Genomic DNA, 10,518 nt, shown 5'->3' on the forward strand with positions numbered 1-10,518 from the left:
TTTAGAGCATGGTTAATAAATATAGGCGGCTCTTGTAGCGGCACATCATTTAGGGCAAGTACTCTCTTTGTAGGAACAAAGGAAGTGAAACAAAAGTTGGAGTGGATGCTAGATTGCCAATTAAAAGATGATTGCATAGGAAAAAAATCCTATAGCATTCTATCCTATGAATCAAACGACCAATGTAGGAAAATTATGAGGGGGGTCTCTCCAACAGTGTTCCTGGGCTCGCACCTAACATCAGGGTGGTCGAACTTGGAGTCATTCATCTGGTACACGTGCATCTCAGATCTGGACACAAGGTGACGCGACCTCTCACTTCCTCCGCCATTTGAAGCGGCGCGCCGGTGGAGGGCTAGCATACTCCAATATTAGGTTGGCTCTATGTGATGTGGCAACTTCATATACTAACCGGATGCTGGCTATACTACTATGGTACTCACACTCCAAGAAGTGACTCGAAAACCATTCATAAATTGAGTCTATGACATGCATTCGCAACTAAAATGTACCATTCATTAAATACAACAAGTCATCAACACACAACGACAACGAGGATACATGTTGGATTATAGATTATTTCCAACAAAACATTCTAGCAAATACTAAAGTTTTCATCACACAACAAATAACAAGCAATGAAATGAACTTCAACTCAATGAATCCTCGGCGTTGGAAACGCTTGCTTTGAACCATAGATGCTCTGGGAAGGGCCAGCTATTGTCAATATCGAGAGCAACGCAGGACTGATCATCCAGGCTAAAGCGGCATATATCAGGACCAGGGTAGGGAACCACCGAAATGTCCGAGGTATAGATACAGTTGCTTCTCATAAATGGTAGTAACGTTGTGTCAACATCAGCTGGATCGCCTTTCACCATCATTGGATAGTTTGGTCCAAGGAAGAGTGAGTTTGTTCCAAGACTATCAATACTGAACCCGGGAGAAGGTGTTTGCGCTAGCACACTAGTATCCGTCCTGAATACCATGCAACGGGTGTTGGAATAGGTCAGGAGAGGGCGACCATGGGAGACAACACCTGCTTCCTCAGTAGTAACTGTCTGAGTGCACTGTATACAGACAAGAAGAGGGTGATCCATCGGAATTAGTTGTCAGGCGCCACTGAGTATATAAGTTCTGCTCCTCCTCATGCTCGTGATCATCACCATCGTCATCTCCCCCTTGCTTATAAAATTTTTCAACTATAGGTGGTGGAATGTTCACAGAACCTTGGAAACACAAGAAGAAGGTTAATTAGTAAAGGGAAACTTGTTAACCCGCATGCATGTGGATGAAACAGTTATAATTACGGTGGAAGACAAACGTACCGAAACTACGAGGATCCCATGCAAAAACAGTGCCACGAGTGGTGGCAGCAAACACAAGATCCTCGTATTCAATTGCATCATAGTACACATCCGTGTATAGAAACTGATTTTTGAGCAATATCCATCCAGTCGAACCACGAAGGACGGCAACAAGCTTGTCGAAGATAGCAACAACTTGATAGTTCTTGTAATTCCAAGAGCGGTTGGGAACTCGACAAATTGCTATCTTCAGTAGACGACAGTCACCATGATCGTATTTGAACGTACGTAGATCATCTGTGTGCTCAACCTCAGGGCACTCGGAGATTTTTGGAAGTGGAATCCGCTGACGAGTGTACACATTCACAAGTTCCCACTTGCAATTGTACCCAATATAAACAACCCAATCTCCATTTGTGCCAGCCCAGGACTTACCCTTAAGCGATGGCATCTTGACATCACACGTATCATTCTCAAGCGGCATCAACTTGCGTAAGGCGAGGCCTCCGTCGTCCGCGCCCATGCGAACAGGCTTATAGCAAAGAAGATAAGGGTGATCAAACCACTCCTGGACCCTTGGGTTCCTTGTAATGATGTTATTAGTTGAGTCGAGAATGGGCTTAAACGAACCTGCCATGCTAGCCGAGGTGATGACGTCGCACCGATCAATGAGTTCCCTCACCACGTCATCTTTCAGATCGGGGCAAGAATAACGGGGTCGTTTCCGGCTTGTTCCCTCTATGGAGAAGACAATCGAACAATGGCAGAAGGAAGGGTGAAGGCAAATGGAGGAGGGAGGAAGAGCGTGTGACAGCAGTTCCAAATCGAGAGGGAAAGGCGAAGAGTCGGTGGACGGTTGCCAGTTTGCCACGGTACACGAAGAGGCGCCCCGGCCTACACGTCCTTTCGGAAATTGTACAAAAGGACTCGCCGTCCTCTCACTGACATGTTGGAACGGGACCACATGTCAACGAAACATTGTGTGTAATTTCTCGTGCAAAATGCGATCTGGCCGCGTTGGCCCGAGGTGCCGCATTATTTCTCGACTTTATTTTTTTAATGGCGTGCCATTCAGTTTTGAAGCACGACTAACTGGTACTGTTTGCAGAGAAAATATAAACTACTCTACCACTACTCCACCTCTAGTACTAGTAGTATAAAAAAGATATATAGGCTGGAGCTTCAGAGCTTTCTTGCTAAGGGCTGCCCACTTGCTTCTCACACTAGCACCCTCTCTCCAGATCTAAAAAAGACGGCCTCTCTCTCCCTCCTCACCGGTGGTCACAGATCCGCCGGGGAAGAAAAGGACGTGCAGTGTTGACGCACTCGTCGTCGGCGAGCGAGGTCACGCACTCACGACAAGGTCGTCCTCTCAGACCTGGCGCCCGCGGACCCTCAGGTATGCTACCTCTTTTCAAACCATACCCTTGTTCTATTGCCCCATCTGCCATGTCGATGCATGTGGATCTTTTTCCACTCCACCATCTTCCCAATTTGCTATCCTCTGCTCTGCTGGTCACGCAGACGAAAACCTTAATTTCACTATTAAAGGAAACCCTACTTCATGCAGACTAATCCATGTCTGGGTTGAATAAGGAAAGGAAGGGAGACTGTACTGTCCAAGAGAGTAGGCATCGAACCCGCATCTAGGTTGAGAAGGGGAAAATCAGTAGCTAAGGAACGAGTCTCGTGTCTCTTGGTTGAAGAAGGGTAGAAAGGCATGACAACGCAATAGAGAATGACTAGGTCGATCGGTTTGTTTTCCTCACGTACGAAAAAGGTGGCTAAACATAAAAAAATGGGACATAATCCACATATGCTGCATGGATATTTGTTGCTCTGGGCAACCATACCTCCCTCACCACTCTATGCGTCCGTGGAGGTACATCGTACTGGTGCGCCCACTGTCCGAATGGGCCTCGCATGCTCTTAGTCTAACTTTTTTGCTGTTAGTATAACGCCAGCAGTCAAGTCAAGCAACGCTACTGCTAAAGTGATGCCACATTTAACTAATGCCGCACTTAGTCTAATGCCACCGATAAATTTAAGCAATGCCATTTAATGTCACTGGATTATTTCAGGGTTAGCTGTTGATTGTGGATGTATTAAAGATTTTTCAACTAAGGCATTCTAATGATGTTGCACAACCAGTATACCAACGATGAAACTTGTTACTACCTTCAGATTTTTGCACTATTAATGCTTATAGATTACATACCTCACTTTCATGAGATAAGTTAATTTTTTTGTACAGTGTCACCAAAATGCCAAGGCGCTGATGTCATTTTTTTTGGTTAAACTGCACAAAAAATTATGAAGACAAGAGGAAAGGTTAAGAGTGGGCACCTCCTCCTCCGGCTGTTCTCTTGATTCGTTCGATCAAGTTTTTATGTTTGATCGATTATCAAGATTGGGATAGCACTTTTCTAGCCAACACTAGTTGCTTCATTGCTTTGGTCTGATTATACAATGGGCATCATTTTCCCTAAGTTAAAGTTTGTATTCCGAAAATAGTCTCGCCGTGTGATCAAGAGAAGACCAAATTATACAGTGGATGTTCCTCCATCACGTGTGGTTCATTCCCATGGTTCCAGCTGTTGGTGAAAACACTTACGTTTGCAAGAGGAATTGTAGACTTCAGAAACAAATTTGTCATTCAGTCTGTACTGAATGTTGGCCAAGAGAAGCATCCATGTTAGTAGGAAGAACATATGTTTTTTCTAGATCTTTGCTTTTGGAGCTACATATTTGTATATGATCTGTGAATCATTGAGATGCATTAACATGTTGATCTTATGTGTGGGAATCGTACTAGTTGGTTTTAGTTGTGGCTGATCTTTGCTTTTGAAGCTACATATTTGTATATGATCTGTGAATCATTGAGATGCATTAACAGTTCCTTATATCTGTTCGCTCAGTGTTTACAAGTTACCGATCGATCACTAGCTAGCCTACTAATGCGGTCCTGGCTGTTTTAGTTGCGACGCAAGAACCGAAGTGGCAGTTTTTTGAATAGAAATGCCTACCTCTGAAGAAACTGACAAGCTGCTCTGAAGAAAATGCCATGCGAATCTGAAGAAACTGCTAGCAAAAACGTTCGCAAATGCCCTTATCTCCTAGCTAAAGTTCATCAATTAATGCCCTCGGCTGCGACTCATTTCATGCTGCTCCGCGTACTGGCTGCGAGCGATTTTGAGTACCCGCATGCAGTCGGCCGTAATTAAGGCAGCTAATTGATGCGAAAAAAGATGCGCTTTAATTGTTGCGGGTCTTTTAAATCCGTGGAATCATTATTGACAAGGAGAGAAATGATTCGAGTGCACTCGTTTGACCGTAAGGCCGGCGTGCGACCCAGCACGGACGGGACGGGACGGCACAGTCAGAATTTCAGTTTCTCTAGTTATCCACGGCAAGCTGGCGCGCTAAGCCATGCCTGCTTCATTATGCATTGAATTCCGATGACTGTCGCGCTACCTTCCGCTTATAAGTACTGTTTCTCGGTCTTCTATGGTGGCACCGTGACCCAACTCGCCCTATCCTCATAAGCCCCCACCGGCCCGACGTTGCTCGCCACTTATCCTCGCTCTCGCCACATCCGCCATGCCCCCGCCCGTCCGCGATAGGCGTGGCCGGAGGCGGTCACCGCCGGAACTAGTGTTCGGTTTTTCACCGGAAGGCAGACGGAGGGAGGAGGTATTCTATTGGTCTTTAGATGGCAATGCGGAGATCGAGGACTTGTTGGAGCGCGACCGCCTGGCGGAGGAGCAGGAGTTGTTGGAGCGCGACCGCTTGGCGGATGAGCAGCGTATCGCCGATTTGCGCCGCCAGCGGGACATGGAGCAGCAGCGCACCGACGCTCTGAGTCGCGAGCAGAGCGCCCGCACGTGGGCCGACAACGTGGAGGCCGGCGCCCAGCAAATAGCCCTGGAGGCTGTCGGGCACGCACGCGTTCGCGACGCCGATTTTTACTAGCAGCTCGTCAAGTGGGTTTCCCGCTTAGAAGCCGAAGCTTCAGTGGACCACGCCGGCATGGAAAGGGCCAACGCGCGCGAGCAACGCGCCCTATCGCACCTCTAGCAAGTCCGAGGCGAGGCGGAGGACGCCGGTGCCGGCGTTTAGCGTGTACCGCAGATGGCGGCCGGCATCGTCTAGTTAGCTAAGAGTAAGTTAGTACTTGTACGCTACTAGAGTGTTAGTGGAAGTAGATAGTTAACTTGGCTATGATGGTTGTCAAGTGGAAGTTCAGTACTCTATATGTGGATCGGACCTGTTACTTTGCACTGAATGTTGAACTTTCCGTTTGAACATATGGAATGGGATGTTATTTTTTTAAATGGGTTGTATTTGTCCTCCATGGGTTTAGAGGCTGACTTGTGGGCCTACCAAGTTGACGCGTACACAACCAGGAGATGATTGTACGTGGAGAGGATGACAGCAGGGACCCGCCAAGGTCATGGCAGTACGCAAGCAAAGTGCCTCCTTATTTCAATCCAATAAAAAAATTGCTCCTCGTAATGGATTTCTGACATCTGGGTCCCATGCCATTGTCAACGTAGTCAATAAACGAGAGAGTTGCACAACGAGCGGCTGACATCAGGGACCCAGCAGCTCGCCCAGTTATTTTTGTTTTGGGTTAATTTGATAAATGTCACTCCAAATCTGGTGTTTCTAAGAAAGGCCATTGCAATTTCCAAACTTTGAAAAATGCCATTTCATGCCATCCCCGGTGGCATTTTTCGAAGTCTGGAGTGGCGTTTTTCAAAGTTTGCAAATTGCAGTGGCGTTTTCCAAAGTTTGCAAAAATTGCAGTGGCATTTTTAAAAGTTTGGAAATTGAAGTGGCATTTTTATGAATCGCCATATTTGTTGTGGCATTTATCTAATTTGTTTTTCAGACGGAAGCAGGGTGTCAACTGGGTTGTGCGGGGCACTCTGGCATGTCTAGACAACCTTCTTTTTTATGTTTACCACAGACCAGCCCAGTAGTTTTTTTTCTTTCTGAAAATGCCTAGCCCAGTTTTTTTGTGATTTGCCAAGTAAGTCGCTTTGTCAGGCCTATTCGGCTGCAAATCTTTCAAGACGAGGGGAGCTTCCTTCGGCTAGACGAGAAAATGGCCTATCAGTAATGAGAAATGGGTTGTACATTTTTAAAACACATCAAACTGGCAATTACTTTCAAATTTCTTTTTTTAATTTCAAGATTTTAAATTGCATTAATTTTTATGCATGGACAATTTGTTGGATTTTATATTGATATAAATTTATTTTTTAAATCAGTTTGAATGTGAGTCGAAATTTCGGGATTAAAAACAGTTCGGACCGTACCAAATATGCAACATCTCGTATAATTTTTTAACCGCGGCCACAATATGGGTTGTTATGCTAACAAAAAGAATATGGGCTCCAAAATAAACCTTCAGAATTAGCAAATGGGCTGTAAATTATTAGAAATAATGGCAGATGGGCTGTATGCTGTTTTTCATAGATTTGAGGCTTTCCTAAAAAAAGGTTGACGCACAAGCAGTGACTGTTGGATGGCCATCGAACGGCCGTCGTGCTTCTTCAATCTCTGCTCTTCCTGCTCCAGCCGCTCAAACAAGCGCCGGCGGGACTGCCTGCTCCCTCCTCCCCGCGGCCGGCTCTGCTGCCGCGCAGGCCTCACCGCCCCACCGTACTGCCATCGCTGGCCTAGCCATCCCTCTACTCACCCACACCTGCTGTTATTCTCCGGCGACGGCAGACGTACCAGTAAACCCTCGTACAGTCGTACTCCCCTCCGCGTGGGAAACAACTGCCGAGTCTTCCCTGCCTCCGTGTCGTTCCCTTCCTAGGCCTCGCTGTCGTCCACCGCCCTGGTGCTCTCGGCGCGGCCTGGTCAACGTGGTCAACGACCGACATGCATCTGAAGTGGACTGTACGTGGAGAGGCCGACAGCTGGGTCCACGGCCGCACGCAAGGAAATGCCTCCTTATTACGCGCAAAATAATGATTCCTCCACCTGACATCAGGGACCCACCGAAAGGGCCTCTGTATTTCGCGGAAAAAATGTTACCGCCGCGGACAGCTCGGACCCACCAGCTATATCTTCGCACGCAAGGAAGTGCCTCCTTATTACGCACAAAAAAATGAATACTCCCCCTGCTAGCTGGGACCCACCATGGTGGGAGGCTGACTTGTGGGCCTACTAAGTTGACTGTGACGGGGGCCTTTGTCAACTTTAGTCAATATGAACGATTCTAGCTCCAGTGACCGTACGATGTCCATCCAACGGCCGTAGTGCTTCTTCAACCTCTGGTCTTCTTGCTCTAGCCGCCCAAAGCAGCGCCGGTCGTGCCGCATGCTCCTGCCTCCCGTGGCCGGCTGTGCTGCCGCGGAGGCCTCACCGCCCCTACCATTCCCACTGCTGGCCAGGCCCTGCGGCGACGGCAGCCTCACACTGCAGCCGAACCAGTGAACCCTCGTACTCCTCTCCGCGCGGGCTTCCACTGCCTCGTCTTCCCCGGCTCCCCGTCGTCCCTTTCCTAGGCCTCGCCGTCGTCCACCGCCCTGGTGCTCTCGGCGCGGTGTGGTCAACGTGGTCAAGGAACAACTTCCATCGGATGTGGACTGTACGTGGAGAGGCTAACAGCTGGGTCCACGGCCGCAGCAAGGAAGTGCCTCCTTATTACGCGGAAAATAATGATTCCTCCACCTGACAGCTGGGACCCACCGGACGGGCCACTGTATTTCGTGAAAAAAACGTTTCCCCCTGACTGCTGGGACCCACCAGCTACATCTTCGCATGCAAGGAAGTGCGTCCGAGCAAAAAAAACGATTCGCCCCCCTGACTGCTGGGACCCACCAGCTACATCTTCGCAGGCAAGGAAGTGCGTCCGAGCAAAAAAAACGATTCGCCCCCCTGACTGCTGGGACCCACCAGCTACATCTTCGCAGGCAAGGAAGTGCCTGACAGTCGGGACCCACCTAGACGAAGCGTACGTAGCGTTGTCATTCTGGTCGCGAACGTGTACGTACATATATACTGGTGGATGTAGAGGCGCGCACGTGTCGTAGTAGAGGCGCGCACGTAGCATGTACACGTACGTACAACGGCCAGTGTGCAAGAAAGAAAATACGGCCATGAACGTATATACGGGCAAGGTCTCGAACGCCTACTCGCGCATACGTACGGCCAGGGCTCGTGTACATGGCTGGGTCGGAACGGAGAATCAGCGTCGTCGTCGTGTTCATGGGAAGCCAACCGGCTAGGTCGGAACGGAATGCGTCGTCGTGTTCATCGGGAGGGCTTGGACGGAACAGCCGATGGAAACGAGGCCTGGCGTACCGCAGAACGGAGGAAACGGCCTTGTGTTCGACCGGCCACGTTTGAAACGGGATCCTGTTCATCGGGAGGGGTCTGGCGTACCACATAACGGAGGAAACGGACCTCCTACGGTCGAAACAGGGGTCCTGTTGATCGGGAGGGGTGTGGCGTATCGCAAAACGGAGGAAACGGACTTGTGTTGGAGCGCTACGGTCGAAACGGGGGTCCTGTTCATCGGGAGGGTTGTGGCGTACCGCAAAACGGGACTCCACGGGATACTGTTCATCTCCACCGTCGACCCCCTCCAGCCTCCACGGGCTACTGTTCATCCACCGTCGATCTCCTCCAGCCTCCACCTGCGACTGTTCATCCACGGGCTCCTGTTCATCCAGCCTCCACCACGCGCTACTCCACCGGCTACTGTTCAACCAGCCCTCTCCACGGGCTCCTGTTCAACCACCCCTCCACGGGCTACTGTTCATCCAGCCCTCTACGGGGTGGTCCTGTTCATCCTGCCCTCCATGGGGTGGTCCTATTCATCCTGCCCTCCACGGGGTCCTGTTCATCCAGCCCCAACCAGCTCGATCGATCGGGGTCCTGTTCATCCAGGGGCAACACCACGGGGTCCTGTTCATCCAGCCCCAACCGGCTCGATCGATCGGGGTCCTGTTCATCCAGGGGCAACACCACGGGGTCCTGTTCATCCACCCCCACCGGGTCCTGTTCATCCAAACCCCCCCAGCAACGCTCACTGTTCATCCAGAGGCAGCATCGATCGGCTTCAGTTAGCAGCAATAGCGAAGGAATCGCTCGATCGGGTTCAGTTAACAGCCATCGATCGATCGCTCGGGTTCAGTAACGCGTAGCCTGCAATGCAATCGCTCGGGTTCAGTTAGAGCCCAACACCTCGCTCGGGTTCAGTTAGAGCCAACGCCTCGCACACACGCGCGTACGTGTACGAGAGAAACGCGCATCGCTCGGCCCCCGACCTCCCACCGTAACCGGGAACTCCCCGAAATTTTCCTCGCCCTCGCTTCTACCACGGTTTTTTCCGTCTTGGACAGCCCAAAGAATGTCATGCAGCTGCGTCTCCGGCCCGCCCAGGATGAAAAGCCCATTTTCTGTCATGATTTTTTGTCATAGAAGTAGGAGCCCACCACATCTATGATGCTACCGGGTTTTGTCACAATTATCGTCATAGAAGTGTCATATGTATGACAGAAAAAAAATTCGTTCGGCCCAAAATGTCACGGATGTGTCTTTTTTTTTTTAGTGACTACCGCTCCTAGGAGCAGTACTACCGCATGCCCAAGTTCAGCAATCATGACATTTTGCATAGACAAGAAAAGACGGAGGATGCTCCAAAGTGCCAAAAGGAAAGGTGGTGCAAATGGAGTAGACGTGTACGTGATGATTCCACCCAAACCTTTCCAAAGCGGGCCCTCTCTTAATAGTACGGCTTTCCTACGACTCAAATCCACCGAAAAGAAACGTAGAGAAACGTCGTCTTCAATAGTCTTCGAGGGGAACCAAATCGTCTTTGTGCCTAGTCATGATATATCCGAAATACTCAATGCACACGATTAGTCCACAAAAGCATTGTCATCAATCACAAAAACAACTAAGGGATAAATATGCCCTTAAAATCTCCCCCTTTTTGGTGGATTGATGACAACACGGGATTTGCACAAAGGGAGATAAAATAAACATGGGCAAACCCCACATCTATGAAATATAGACGGGCTCCCCCTAGATGTGCGCAATCAAGAGAAGTGCTTTGGACTGCATGATAGATATGAGCATAATGTAAATAGCACAAGATAGCATAAGCTCAATAAGGTACGATAGAGTGCATATGTCTTACACCATATGATAGAAAGGTCTCACAAGAGCAAACCAAACCAAAGCA

Source organism: Aegilops tauschii, chromosome 5 (assembly GCF_002575655.3).
Source record: "Aegilops tauschii subsp. strangulata cultivar AL8/78 chromosome 5, Aet v6.0, whole genome shotgun sequence".
In the NCBI taxonomy this organism is placed as follows: Eukaryota; Viridiplantae; Streptophyta; class Magnoliopsida; order Poales; family Poaceae; genus Aegilops; species Aegilops tauschii.